Here is a 15,183-nt window from a genome sequence, read left to right as displayed (position 1 = left end):
CCACTGATTTTATCCCAGTCCTCATAGCAGAGCTAGAAGCAGGAGTGAGAGGGAGTGTATTTAGGAAAAGAGAAAGAGAAGATAGGGACCAAGACACATGATCCCTGCTGTCTGATGCCTTCTTTGGTCACATCCTCCACAACCACACAGGGCCAGGGCCTTTGACATGGAGGAAAGATGGGGGAGAGAAATTTTTTTCTTCTCTTCTCTTCTCTTCTCTTCTCTTCTCTTCTCTTCTCTTCTCTTCTCTTCTCTTCTCTTCTCTTCTCTTCTCTTCTCTTCTCTTCTCTTCTCTTCTCTTCTCTTCTCTTCTCTTCTCTTCTCTTCTCTTCTCTTCTCTTCTCTTCTCTTCTCTTCTCTTCTCTTCTCTTCTCTTCTCTTCTCTTCTCTTCTCTTCTCTTCTCTTCTCTTCTCTTCTCTTCTCTTCTCTTCTCTTCTCTTCTCTTCTCTTCTCTTCTCTTCTCTTCTCTTCTCTTCTCTTCTCTTCTCTCCTCTCCTCTCCTCTCCTCTCCTCTCCTCTCCTCTCCTCTCCTCTCCTCTCCTCTCCTCTCCTCTCCTCTCCTCTCCTCTCCTCTCCTCTCCTCTCCTCTCCTCTCCTCTCCTCTCCTCTCCTCTCCTCTCCTCTCCTCTCCTCTCCTCTCCTCTCCTCTCCTCTCCTCTCTCACTTATTAGTACACAATGAATATCTAGAGAAAAAAGAATGAAAAATCCAAAGCAGTTATTTATTCATAAGATACTGGTATTTATGTGAAAAGACAAAAAAACCAAAATTGAAATATCATAAGTAAGTTCTGCCCCTCGCTCTCTTTAGGCTACAGTCACAGCATGTGACAGGTTACAATTTAAAGACACCAAACAAAGTTAGCAGCTTTTAAGGGCATACCCAGTTGGTGGCTATTTGCACGTAGAGTGTCTGACATGTGAGTACTCTGACGCTGTGATGTTCTTCTGCAAACAGTAGAGGATGACAGCAAATACAATTGACTGTATTAATGGTATGTGCTGTGTGCGCACTAGATCTGAAACAACAGAAAAGAAACAACAGAAATCCAAGGAGATGGGGAGAAGGAAAGTCCGTTCTTTGTGCTTTTTAGGTTAGAGATATCCACACGGAATATATGAGGGTGCAAACAAACTTGACAGTTTAAGCAACCATTTCTCTGAACTTTTAGCCCAAAACTATAGTCTATAGCCTTAGCCTTTGACATCTGATATATAAGTAAGTTGGGAATTATTTCCTTCCAAAATAGGCATTAATTTAATTTTCTCCTACAAGCCCATCATTCACGTTTCCCAGCCAAAGTGTGGTAGGGCTACTATCTTGCTGGTGCTTAAGCATTTATCAGTATTATAAGTGGTTCCCTGTAGAATGCCTCATTTTTTTTTCCTACTTCTGTATTTTGAAAAATGAAATCACTATTTATATTTTTCTGTGAAAACTGGAGGACATATTACTTGCTCTCATTAATACCACCCCAGATGTTAGAGGTTATCCTGCATTAGGCTTATAATGCTCAACAGTAAAAGATTAGACTTTTGATGCTAAATATTGAATAGATGATAGCAAAATCATCATTCACTTTTCTTAAGAGTTATAATACCGAGTTCACAAAAGTCAAATTAAATAGAGGCATGAATGCACATCCTGGGATAGATTTTCAATACTTGAACAGCATCATCATATAGAAAAATATTTTATGACTCCCAAGATATTTCCTAGTAAATAGAAGAATGAAGAAAAAAGACAAAAAAAAAGAAAAGATGTATGAAGAGTTAAATAAATTGTTTGGTTTTTATTTTATCTAAGTAATCTACAGTAGAATGGTTAGGATCATCCTTTCCTACAAGCCTTTTTTTTTTATCTGAAGCCATGTATCTGAATTAAAACAAAATGGTTAACTCATTTCTACTAAAAGAACAATCAGCAGACAGCTAAAACTTCTTCCTTTCTTCTCTGTTAACTCCTCCTACTGTTACTATGAAGGTTATTTCAAGGTTTCCACATGAGGTCATAGCTAGGAAGCAAAAGTTTTGTATAAAAACTTGTGAGAAATAGAAATGAAATCTGCAACCTAGCTGACTGATGATGCTATAGCCGAAGAACTGTTAGCCAAGGTAGGAAATGTTAAGGAGACTCTCCTGTAAGATACAGAACTTCATTTCTGCTATTTCTATCTCCCATTCAGACTAACTTGTTTCTTGAACTTCCACATAATATTGGGTCTGCCTGGGCATGTAGGAGTCAAGGGAACTGAAACACTTGCTATCAGTCCAAAATCTGTTTCTTATGACTGCATTTCACAGTTGCTCAAGTGCCGTTTTGTCGAATTAATTAATTGTGGTAAATGAGGCCATTTTAACTCACTAGTTCTTTTTCTTCTGATCCTGTTATATTTGAATGTCATTACTTGGTTTAACCCCAGCGTCTAAGCCTACCATTCAGGCATTAGTATCATTTTCATGCAGACGTGACATTGAGCCGTGGGCCTCCTCCTGCTATCACATGCATTATAGATGAAGAATGTGTCAAAACTTCTCAGTCTCCATTGTCTCTGATCTGTATTTGAGAGACATAAAAACATGCAGGAGTGTACAGAGCAACTTCTCCAAGGACTTTCCCATCTTCCTTGATAGAGGAAGTGGTAAGTACCAGACCTTCAGGGGGAAAAAAAACCAAACAAAAAAAGGAAAATCCCCATTTCTTCCTGGAAAACAAAGGCTGCTGTGGTGGCTATTGGGTGGCAATTAAACATTAGTGGAGTGTGGCCACTTCCCACCTTCCTTTCAGACCCACTAAGCAGAGTCTCCAAGAGCAATACTCTACCTGGGAACTCACACATCTTGCAAATTATCAGCTGATTGGTACTTCTGCCTATATAAGAAAACATTAACTCAAAAAATTTTCAGCCATCATATCAACAACACCTTGCCCAATGGATTTAAAAGAAATCTTCAAAAGGATTTCCTATTTAAATTATTTATTAATTTAATTCCCATTAAAAGGTAACCTAGATTTCTTCCAGTTGCACTTAATGTCCTCTCTACTTATGATAAATTCTATCTGTATAAATACATCTGTATGAGAGAAAATTCATACAGAGGACTACAAATATTAAAGTGTGAAAGTAAGTTCTTCAGATGGGTTTTATCTTAACGAACTTTACAGCAATACTACTCTCTCAAGATAGACACTCCACGCCAGCCAAAAGTTTCATGGTTGAACATTTTTTCTATGAAAGGCTTTTTCCTAGTCAGCTTTTGTTATATATACATACCCCCACATTATTTGTTTGACTTTTAAGTAAATTGTTGACATCGCTCAGTCTAAAGACTTTCTTTTCAGAGACAAGGCTCTTCCTTTTTCCTGAAGAAGCAAGATGTATCTGAACCTGCTTCATATCTCAGAGAAGGGGAGGAGAAAAGGAAAGTGTCAAACTCCCAGTCTTTGTGACAAATAAGAATCGGAAATGTAGTAAAATACCTGCTCAGCATGGAATAATACTTGGTAAAGACTTCTGTTCACCGTAACCTAATTCAATCCTCATTAGACCAAGGTGCATGGCTCTCAGACAGGCCAGGTATACAAATATATTAGATGTAGGTACGGTAGTGGGACAGGTGGCTGTGAAGACCAACGGGTGAATCGCACTTTCAGGATATGAGAGTTGACAGGGTCTTAGTTTAATATAAGTGGTTTTCTGATTTTAGAGGATAATATGAAATTTATATCCTAACTCTTTGCATTGTAATTCTGTACTGAGCTTGCTTTTTTAGCTTTTTTTCCAGGACCTTCTTTGGATAGCCTGCTAGCCAAAAAATTTACAATGTAACAGAGGATTTTCTTTCCAAGCAATGTGTGCTGCATCTTTCCATTAATGAACATCGTGATAAACAGGGGTAGGTTAAAAATTTCACAGGTGTGGAAAGACTGCAGTTCTCCTATGGCCATTGTAAGTCCTTGAGAACCGTAATTTGTATTAAGAATCATGGCAACTGCTCTTAAAACAATATACTGCTGCTGATGAAGCAAAAAACTGTTTTTAAGAAGGTCTGCTCCTGCCTAAGCTTAAACAGATGCTCCTAGAAAATACCGAACTCTTGAAAAGGACAGCATAAGAAGAGAACAAAAGTCAGCAAACCAAGTGAGTATGTTTCCTGTTTCCTAGTGTAATTCTTAGACATAGATGTGTATTTTGGCATGAGATAGCAATGTAAGAAAATAATCCCATGTTCTTTTTTAGTATAAAATCTTTTTTTGTAAAAACAATTTTTCGTATTTGTCATTCATGAACTATTTGTCATCAAAAAGTAGAACCCGGAACAGAATTTATTGTGGAAAACTTGTTTCCAGGGAACCCACATAATTTAAGAAATTTGGAAATTTGTTTCAGACTTTAAATTAAGATGAAGTATTCTAGTTAACAAATCCCATCCACTTCTATTCAGCCTTTTTCTGAAGAGTTTCATGTACAGAGATCAAAGATTCTCCAGTGATTATTGACAAAAATTAATGTTAAAGATCAAAATTTCAAATTTTTTATTAAACTGTGAAATTAGAAGTGTTGTACTGGAGTGGAAGTATTCAGGTCTCATTTTTTTGCAATTAACTGTGCATATCTTTGAGACAAATTTTCCTGTAATGTGCTGTGCATCAAAAAGAAAATAAAAAGTAATACCAAGCAAGCACAGGCTAAGATATTAAAGCACATCAGACAGATGATGTTTCTTCAACAAACTCAGGCGTGGAAGTTCATTACTCATCTCCAGTTCCTATGCTTACCATGAATGTGCATCTTACATGAAAAAAAGCAGTATTACAAAGCTCAACCTTACTTATATCTCTAACGTGACCTTCTTATGTGCCTCTTTTTGCTACATACCTGTCTTAAAGGCATTGAAGTCTATGGATGGACATAGAAGTCAAATGTATGTTAACCGTTAACAGTCTTGTTTTTGATGGTGACTCTGAATTCCCATTACTACATAAGGAATCATCAAACCAGAAGACAAGGGAAGATTTCCTTCGCCTCATTTTCATATGGGGAAAATACAGGAAAAATGTGGGAAGAGAAACATCCTGAAGGCGACTACTGAGACCATGAATTGCATGCTTTTGCGATGATGAAAATGAGTCTTCTTCTTTAGCACAAACATTTGCCTTTTCAGGTCTGTTGCATGCTCAGATTTTTTCACTAACCTCAGTAGGAGCTGACAGAATCCAGGCCCTTTCGAACTCAATACCATAAGAGTACAATCATACCCTCTAGAGGAATGGAAAGCAACATGCATACCTATGTTATTATTGTCTATTTTCTGGCATCAGCTTTGTTCTGAACACACGCTTCTTTTATTTTTAATTTCTGAATCAAAGTAATAACCAATAGCAATCCAAATGCATTGTATTATACTAAATACCTTCTCCCTCCCTCTTTGCGTCTTGATTTGTTAAAAACGGCAGAGATTTTTGCACTGGAAATATCAGATGGTGATTTTCTAAACTACCCTAGACTCCTTCTTTATTCTCCCAGCATTTAATTCATTCCTTTTTGATGGGCTTAGCTCTCTTGTTACCACTTAAAGCCCCTATATGATCAGCTTGGACTTCTCAGATTGGTGTCCTGCTCTCCTGTGATAAAATTACCTACCCTTTCAGAATTGTAGCTCTTATACCTCCAAACTCCATTACCTTTACACTGATATTTTTCTTAACCTCAAGAGTGATTTCTCTTGAGATGTGTGAAACTGCACAACCACAGCCCACATAAAGCCAGAGGAACCCTTTTTCCAAGAAAATACTATCTGATTTTTCAATCTTCTCAATCTTGTCACATCGGCCTTTCTTCCAGCCATGTAATTCTTGTGCTTTACATGTTCTGCAGAGCACTTAAATATGTTGTACGCAGCTGGGTCTGAATTCTTCTTGTCCAGCAAGAGTAAGGTATAAGATTTCCCCACAGACAAGTGCTCCTGCACAGATGCTAACAGGAATTTCATGGAGGTTATAAGTCCTTGCTAGTTTTCTATATTACCATTAACTTCTGCTTGACACAGGTTGGGTCTATGGCAGCAGTAGAATTACCCGGCTAAGGATTACCTCCTTAAGGATGATTGTAGAATTGCAACACTATAAAACACCTGTGAAAATTCATCTGGAGTTCAAGCCCGACACTCTGGAGATGCAGCTTTTCTGCACCACTTTTATCTCTCCCTCCACAGGCTTATTATCTCCTCAGACATGACCTGGCATAGTCTATGAATCCATATCTATAGTACAGTGCATGTAAATAAAATATGCTGATGTTCCCTGGTATTAATTTGGCTAAGGAAAATATTTACGAGCTATATCCTTGCAATATTGACCAATCCCTTTACACTAAATGGACAAAAATATTATGTGAACCCACATTTGATCAGATGAAACCAGACCATTTAAAAAGCAAAAAAGAAGAAAGCACAAGAATCTGATGAGGCAGAACACCAACATTAATAATCTTTGTGTAGGGCTGGATATATCCCAGATGGAGAATGTCATGCTGAAGCTATGACAGCAGGTGTCCACCTCTATTTTTTAAAAACAGAACAAAGAGAGAAAGGAAGGATTTCAAGGAAAGACCAATGGACAGGTTCAGAACTGATGAAAGACTGTCTTATTGTTCATAAGGAAACACAGCACATTTCTCTACCTTTATGTTATTTCTCAAATTCCTTTCACCTAAATTGCCACATGTTGAGATGAATCAGGTGAACGTTTATTCACTTGGTGACTAGGAGCACCATTGAAACTGTAATATAGGTGTTTACAACTTGTTTATTACAATATGCAGCATCAAAGGAAGCATCATATCACAGAATCACAGAATCACAGAATAGTAGGGGTTGGAAGGGACCTCTGTGGGTCATCTAGTCCAAGCCTCCTGCCGAAGCAGGGTCACCTACAGCAAGCTGCACAGGACGTTGTCCAGGCGGGTCTTGAATATCTCCAGAGAAGGAGAATCCACAACCTCCCTGGGCAGACTGTTCCTGTGCTCCGTCACCCTCTGAATGAAGAAGTTCTTCCTCATGTTCAGACGGAACTTGGAGGCTGGCAACAAGTGGTGTCCCCCAGGGGTCAGTACTGCGCCCAGTCTTGTTTAACTTCTTCATCAACGACCTGCATGAAGAGTTAGAATGTACCCTCAGCAAGTTTGCTGATGACACCAAACTGGGAGGTGTGGTAGATACACCAGAAGGCTGTGCTGCCATTCAGTGTGACCTGGATAGGCTGGAAAGCTGGGCAGAGAGGAACCTGATGAGGTTCAACAAAGCCAAATGCAGGGTCCTGCACCTGGGGAGGAAAAACCTCATGCACCAGTACAGGCTTGGGGTGGACCTGCTGGAGAGCAGCTCTGCGGAGAGGGACCTGGGTGTCCTGGTAGACGACAGGTTAACCATGAGCCAGCAGTGTGCCCTGGCTGCCAAGAAGGCCAATGGGATCCTGGGATGCATCAAGAAGAGTGTGGCCAGCAGGATGAGGGAGGTTCTCCTTCCCCTCTACACTGCCCTAGTGAGGCCTCATCTGGAGTACTGTGTCCAGTTCTGGGCTCCCCAGTTCAAGAAAGATGAAGAGCTACTGGAGAGAGTCCAGCGGAGGGCTACGAGGATGGTGAGGGGACTGGAGCATCTCTACTACGAGGAGAGGTTGAGGGAACTGGGCTTGTTCAGCCTGAAGAAGAGAAGGCTGCGAGGGGACCTTATAAATGCTTACAAATATCATATGCAGTGTTTAGGAAAGAACGGGACTGAGGTCAGGGTGATGGTACACACAAACCAAGAGTTGTTTGTTTGCTTGGGATGCTCTGTCCAGTTTATGAGTATGTTGATGATGTATATTTGATTATAGTATAACTCCTCAGTTATTCTCAAGTTTTCTTGGCAGTTCAGAATAATGGAGACACCAGCAATTTCTGCAGAAGTGCAAATCTGTGCCTTCTGTGATGTAGCAGTGCATGAAAATACTGGTTTTTATTTTAACTCCTACACCCTGAGTGCCACACAATGACTGATTCTGTTCGTGTAGTTTCTTAAACTGTGGTTGGACTGAATAAGTAAGAAAATAATAATTCAGCTCTTTTGGCTTGGGCTCATATTAAATAATATTTTTTACAAACACATCCAGAAATGTCAATTCAATAGCAAAAAGCTGATGGGTTTTGGGCGAGATTTTGTTGCTGAAGTCCGCCTAGCTTCAGCAAGTATGAATGGCTGACAGTAATAAATTACTGAGGACTGTCAGTACAAAGGAAAGAAGGGACAACAACCAGAGCCCACAGTCTGTCCTGCCTGTTGCTACGATCACAGCATAACAGGTGTGTTGGTGAAAGTTCAGATCATATTTAGTTTTTACTTACAACTACAAGGATTTTAATCTAAACAGAACAGATATTGTCAGTTTCCTGCTTCACCCCAGCGATCCAGCTAGCGCATCTTTGGTGGAACAAAAGCATTACTGGCTGCCCACTTGTTGCCCAATCTCTGGATTTTCTCGTCTCTTTTTCAGTACCTAGGAGTGTTTCAGGATTTCAGGATTACAGTGGGTTAAATGGGTCTGAGCCAATGTCTTTGTGGAAGACAATCTCAGGCATGTTGGTACATATTGAAGGCTGCTCTAAACCTTTGTCACCTCTCCCATCCCAAAGTGACAGAGGGAAGCTGGTCAAGGCACTGACTTCAGTCTGAAGCCATTATTTGGGGGTTTGGTTTGGAAAAAGCAGGCATTTCTGTTGGGATGACCCTTCTCTTCCAATCCAGCAGGACTACAGCAACCACCAGGAGATGCATGGGAAGAAAATTTCTAGATAGTTCAGTCTGGCTCATGGATGCGTTCAGTAAAGTCAAACTTCAAAACACAGTCTTGCTATGGTGCCGGTGTTTCATATGTCTGTATCTGCATCCATTTTAGCTTAAAATAGAGGTCACGGTTTCCTAACAAGCATTTGAATAAAATGAAACCAGAAGTTAAATATGGATTCATATTTTCTCTTATAATATTCTCCACATGATAGAGATTTGCAGTTTTCAGCTCAAACCCGTATAGGAGCTAAGCTTGTGCCCTAAGTTTCAGCTCAGTGCAAAGAGCAAGTAAATGCTGGAAATCAGGATTTGTAATGGCTAACCCAAGCCATCCTTAACTACCTACACCTCTATAATGTCCTATACAGGCTGTGCAACTGCAGAAATGCATTTAAAGAAGTAATCTGTCCTTTTAGCTAATAACATCAAAATGAGACCTTTTTCTTCACTTTGCCTGGACCTCTAACCTTTAAAGGTGAGTTAGACAGCTGCAGAAAACCTGATCTCATTTTCTGCCCCTGGCAAGATTTTTTCAAGTTCATCTTCTTTTTTTCCCTTCTCTCAAAATCTGATGAAAAATGAAATGTCATGAAAACAGGCTCTGAGGCTAAAAAACCTCTGTCTGTCTCTGTGACAGATGTCAGTTTGAAAGGTTTCAGGTCACCTGTCAGAAGTATGTCAGTATGATCCATACAAACATCTACTCAACCTCTAACACTAACATTGAGTTCTCCTTTTTAAAATACCCCTTGAAAAAGAATCAAATGATTTCAAGTCACTGCCTTTTCCCCTTTCTTTTAACTCTGATTAATGAGCCAAACTCTTAGGCAAAAAAAAAAAAAAAAAAAAAGAAAGGGGGGGGTGGAAAAAGGAAAAAAAGCGCCTTTAAAAAAGGACAGCTTGACCTTTTTGTGCCCCTGGCAGTGAACCAATCAGCATTCTCGTAATCCAAACACAGATGCCTGGAGCTAAACAAATCCTATACTTGTGAACAAGAATTCAGTTTGCTGTCAAAATACAATGACGAGCAGCAAAGTGCTGCTCTTAAGCAAAATATCCTGAATTAAATTAAAATGTTTTTGATTAATAAAAGGAGTAACATGAGTAATGTAATACACCACTAATAGCATCATTTGGAAACAATTACATTGATATATTTATGTATATATATTACATATGTACATTTAAAGCACAGTACCTCATCTCTACATGAGACATAATCCCATAATATTTTATGCCACCAGAAACATTGCTCATCTAACGCTGCAATTCAGTATTTTGTAATGATTAATTAACGGGCTTGAGAGTTATTTTGTTCCTGGCTTAGTGTCATAATGTTTGCATTATTTCTCACAACCGAGTTCTGCCCTTTTAAAGACTGAGCCTCTGTTTTGTTAAAAAAATTAATTGCAGTATTAAATAGAAGATCCCAGCTGCATGACAGTTTTCATCAGTGTGTTGTTTTAATAGTCTACCAAACAGATATGCTTAGAGCTTTCTGCCAATTCCTATTTTCAAATGCCCCTACTCAATATATCCTGTCGAGTAGGTTCTTGGTGCCAATGAGCATATTTCTGGATTTTCTTAAAAATCTATGATATCCTATAATGTCAGTTATAGGGTCCAGTACAACATCTGAGGAAAAAGATCTGGACAGCAGACTGATAGGCTACAGATGTACCAGATCCAAATTTCAATGCAACCACGAAGTTAGTCAGCTTTAATTTTTGTTTCAGGGTTAAATATGTCATTTAATGGATATGTGAAACTAATGCGAACGCAGAGGTGGTGTTTTTATGCTGTGTTTCTTTGGACCTCTCTCCTCAGGTGTAGGGTCCTCCTTTTAACATTTTTCTAACACTAAATTATTATTCTAATAATAAATTTGTGTGCAGCTGCTGACTAAGTGTCCGTAATCTCTCCTTTTTCTCATAAGTGCATATACCATATGTGGAAACAAACTGCGTCAGATTTCAGGTTTTTTTTTTTAATAATCAATGATGGCACTGTGCCGCTCTCTGGGAGTTAATTTCATTAACATTTAAACAGATTCATATGACAGGAAAACAGTCAGCTTAGTATCAAAGGGTTACAGCTCTTACAAAACAAGTATCAGCTTCATTTTGGGCAGTCCTACAGAGACTTGGGAACAGTTGGAGACAGAATCATCCGCAGAAAATTATCAGTATTGTTTAGACGGAGATAACCACAAACATCCTGGAATACTTAACCGTGTCTAATCTCTTGATGACTCATGTTTACATTAAATTTTACTTTAATGTTGATTTCTTTATTCTTTTTTTAATCTTCCAGTTGAACATTATTTTTTAATACAATCATAAAGTGGAAACGGAGAAGTTTACATGTCATATTAGGTTGCAAGATGGCCAGTACGATTATTTCAAAGCTCTGATGGGAACGGGTGTTTTTGCTAAGAACAGCCACCTGCAGAATTTCTCTGGACACAGTGGACTTGACACAGACTGGACCAGGACTGAACACTTTCTTAAATACTTACTGATACGACTCCAAGTCCACCTTGCCAATGAGGGTAAAGCGCTTCAACGAGCAATACTCCTTGTGTCTGCAGGATTGTAAATACTAAACCGTAATCACAGAGATTTCCTTTCTAGTGTTCTCATAACTTCAAGGTTTGCAAATAAATCTGCAAGATATCATTTTTTTCTTGTGCCAAAAAGCTTATTAATCCTATGGGTTAAATGCTAAGTATGTTTAAACAGATGATAAACCGTTTAACGTAACTTTCTTGCCTCCAGTTATTTTCAGCACTTAGGCTGTGACACTCTGCTCCTCTGAATAAAACCGTGAACTAAAAGGTATACACTTCCCTTATCACACAGTAAGCCCTTTTAGAACCTAATAAATTAATTACATCTCCAAAGAGAGTCTTTCACTTGCTTCCCTCCCTTAGCATCGCCAACTACATCTGGCCAGCCAGCAAGATACTGAGAGGGCATTACTGCAGATTACGATCAGAAATGTTGAAGCAGTTATTGGTGTCACACTGGAATAGCATATTAACATTGCCACAAACAGTCTTTCTCTTGTAAGAATAGCGCTTTGATGTTCCAACCCCTAGCAAGCATATTAGGAAACAAAAAAAAAAAAAAAAAAGGAAAAAGAAAGGAGGGTGAAAACAGCAACGATTGTGAAGACAGATTTCCCAGCTGAAATTAATAATTCTGAGCAGCACTAAAATTAATTACTCTGTAGTTGTAAGCAGGCAGCGGATTTATGGTAAATGACAGAGTGTTTGCAAATTTTCCTGACTACTCGATTAGAAAATGCACCAAGTACAGGCGTCAGCCGAGCATGCATTATTTAAGTGGTTGGTGTCTGGCGACAATCTGGAAGCTGCAATTGTTGTGGTTGCCCGTAGGAAAATTCGCACTTTCTGGGAGAAATTCTTTCACCTTTGTGTGCCCACAGCAAGGATCTCTCCTCATGGCAGCTGTAGGATACACTAGAACTTCGTGACCTGGAAAATGTGGGACAACTGACACAAGGTGACCCCCTGAATGCTGGGGTAGGCCCAATTAATTTAAAATTTTGCTTGGCCTTGTCTCTTCCAATTTTCTAAATCCTCTGGAAAAATGATTAATGCGTACACTGCCAATGCGAAAATATTTTTGACCCTATTAAAGTCGACCAAGGGTAAACCAAGTGTAGGCTGGCATTGTATCAAACTAGCTTTATTAAATTTGATTGGAGGTTTGTATGAGGAAGGGACAGACAAGGACATTATTTTGCACAGCAGCTCCCTTTTAAATGAAACTGCTGGAAGGAATACAAAGTACTGGTGTGCGTTAGTACAGAGCTGTGCTTAATGTAGCAAAAACTCACCAAAAAAGTGATTTTTTTCTGAGAGCTTAGTATTCCCCATCTGTGAAAATACGTTGTCAGTGAGGTTAATTCATTATACGACAAGTGTTGTTTCTCTTGCAGAGGGAAGAGAATGTTCAAACCTTGTCTTACTTCTTACCTTTTTGGATTTTTATTCCCCAATTTAGTCTCGTCCTGCGGGTTCCAGCAGCTGGAGACATGTCCCGAGGAGTAGGACTAGGGCAGGAGTAGGCACATCAGTCACAGAAGTGATGTTTTCAACACTTCCCCCAGTTTCTACAGCAGCCCCTTTTTTATTGCCAGTGAAGTGCTCCAAAGCTCTCCACAAACCCAAAAACACTAAGTTTCTCAACATTTATCCTGGTCCATTCATGATCCTCTAATACAAGACCATGCTCTCTGCTCTCAGGGACCTTTTAGGGATAAGGAGGACTTATTGCCCAGATCTGGGTCCTCATGGTGATTATTTTAGCTAAACAAATAAAAAATAACCCAAAAGCTAATAAAACTTTCTAATTTTCTGAATAAAAAAAAGTGATAGCTGTTTTTCAACCCCCTAAAACCTAACAGAGGATTTAAGATGCCATGCTGTTCTCCCTGCTTCTAGTCTTGTTCAAGCACCCTGCTGGCTAGCTTGGCTAATTTAAGGTAAGTTTACGAGAAGGCGGCAATCTGTCATAAGTTTGTCTGCTCCCAGTCCACTCTTGCCTAAAACACAACAACTCCAGCTTGGAAACTGCAGCTTCATTAGTTTAATTTGGTGTTTAGCCTGTTTGCATGGAGGGTGTGCTAGCTCTGGTGCAGGATCTCCAGACGGACTCTTGCTTTTAAGGCGAAGATACTCATTCAGCAACACATCAGTGTTTTTTTCTGCTTTGTATCAGTTGACAGTGAATCACAAACAAAACCATTTAAATGGAGTGGTCTATCTAATGCAGAGGAGAACATTCAAAGCTTTCAGCAGTTTTGAGTGGTACAAGGCTCATAATTACAAAACATTCTGTGCTGACAACACGAAATAATCCTTCCACCACTCAAGATGGAGCAAAAGCAGAAACTGCTCAGGCTAGACAGCTTTACTTAGAGGTGTAACTGCAGTGAAAAAATAACCAGACTACTGCCTTTGAGGAGATGGACGTAATGATGTACATGAATGACAGCCTTATTTTGGTAAGATGTGAGCTTACTGAAGACCACCAACAAGCTGTCAGCAGATAAGCATTAAATGATTTTGATGAAATGGCTGAAATTCTGCTTGACTTAAGCTTGATAAACTAAAACGAAGAGGCCTATAAACATTCTTATTGAACTTCCCCCAAATGCGAATTCAGCATCTTCAGAAAACGTTCCATCACGTCAAGAGTGTAAATACAAATGTGTACATATACACACATATATGCATAAAGTTCTTAATTAGAGACATGTGGACAACTTGTTCCCGTCTACACTAGTTTTAACCTAGTTATCTAGAGTCAGAGTGAAGTGTTATGCTCCTCCAAATGCATGGATATGTCAGTTAAAGTCAGCTAAAAAGTAGATGTTATCTTGAAAGCCTGGATCTGGCTATAGAATATATTTTTTTCCCAAAATCCATATCTCTTCTACAGGTCTCTTCCATTTATATCTAAGCAACCACTAATACAAGATGATCTCTGAATGTATACTTACTGACATAAATTCAAATTGGCTGAAATGAAGGACAGTGTAAACTTGATATGGCAGAACCTAGATTTAGGCATGTGAAACAGAAAAGTGATGGTAGCTCATCCCAATCTAATAAACTGAATAGATACAAAGATTGTTGTAATGAAAAATAAGTATATAGAAGTGCACCACTGTTTTACTTGAATTATTTCATAGTTTGTGAGGGAGTGGACTTGGTGACTTCTTCAGTAAATTAGTCTTTCTAGCACACAGTGGACTGCCTACAGCATTTCAGAGAAGAGTAGCAGATTCAAGAACAAAAAATATTATTTGCATGATTTTGAGCTACTTTTAATACTGAAACTTCAAAGAGGAGTTCACCAAAGGGTGAGAGGACTCATAAAGTGTTCAAGTCTAATTTGCTGAAGAGATGTAGACAGTCTTTAAAATGACTAAACAAATTGTAATTCACTTTTTTGAGTTCTATTTTATCTTTGTGCTTTATGATATTTTTAAGGCATTTATTGTTTCATACTTAACTATGAAGGATTTTGAGTTAAACTCTCGTTAAAATTCTCCCTTAGTAGCTATAAAGAGAAACACAGAGTCACCTGTAAGCTGGTTCAACCAAATACTTTACTTATTTGTAATATGAACCTCTGATTACAGGGCAACATCTGTGGTCGATGTTTTTCAAATGCTGTCTTGGAGATACATCAAAAGCATCTTGTATTAGGTCCTGGGTTTGGACTGCTCCTAGGACTCCCACTCCTCTGGCCTTCACCACCACCTTGATATTTTACTCCTCTTTCCTGCCTTTCCTGAAGAAGTCAGCCCTTCCAGTGA

Source organism: Opisthocomus hoazin, chromosome Z (genome assembly GCF_030867145.1).
Source record: "Opisthocomus hoazin isolate bOpiHoa1 chromosome Z, bOpiHoa1.hap1, whole genome shotgun sequence".
NCBI classification, from domain to species: Eukaryota; Metazoa; Chordata; class Aves; order Opisthocomiformes; family Opisthocomidae; genus Opisthocomus; species Opisthocomus hoazin.
Note: the sequence above shows the minus strand (reverse complement) of the source record.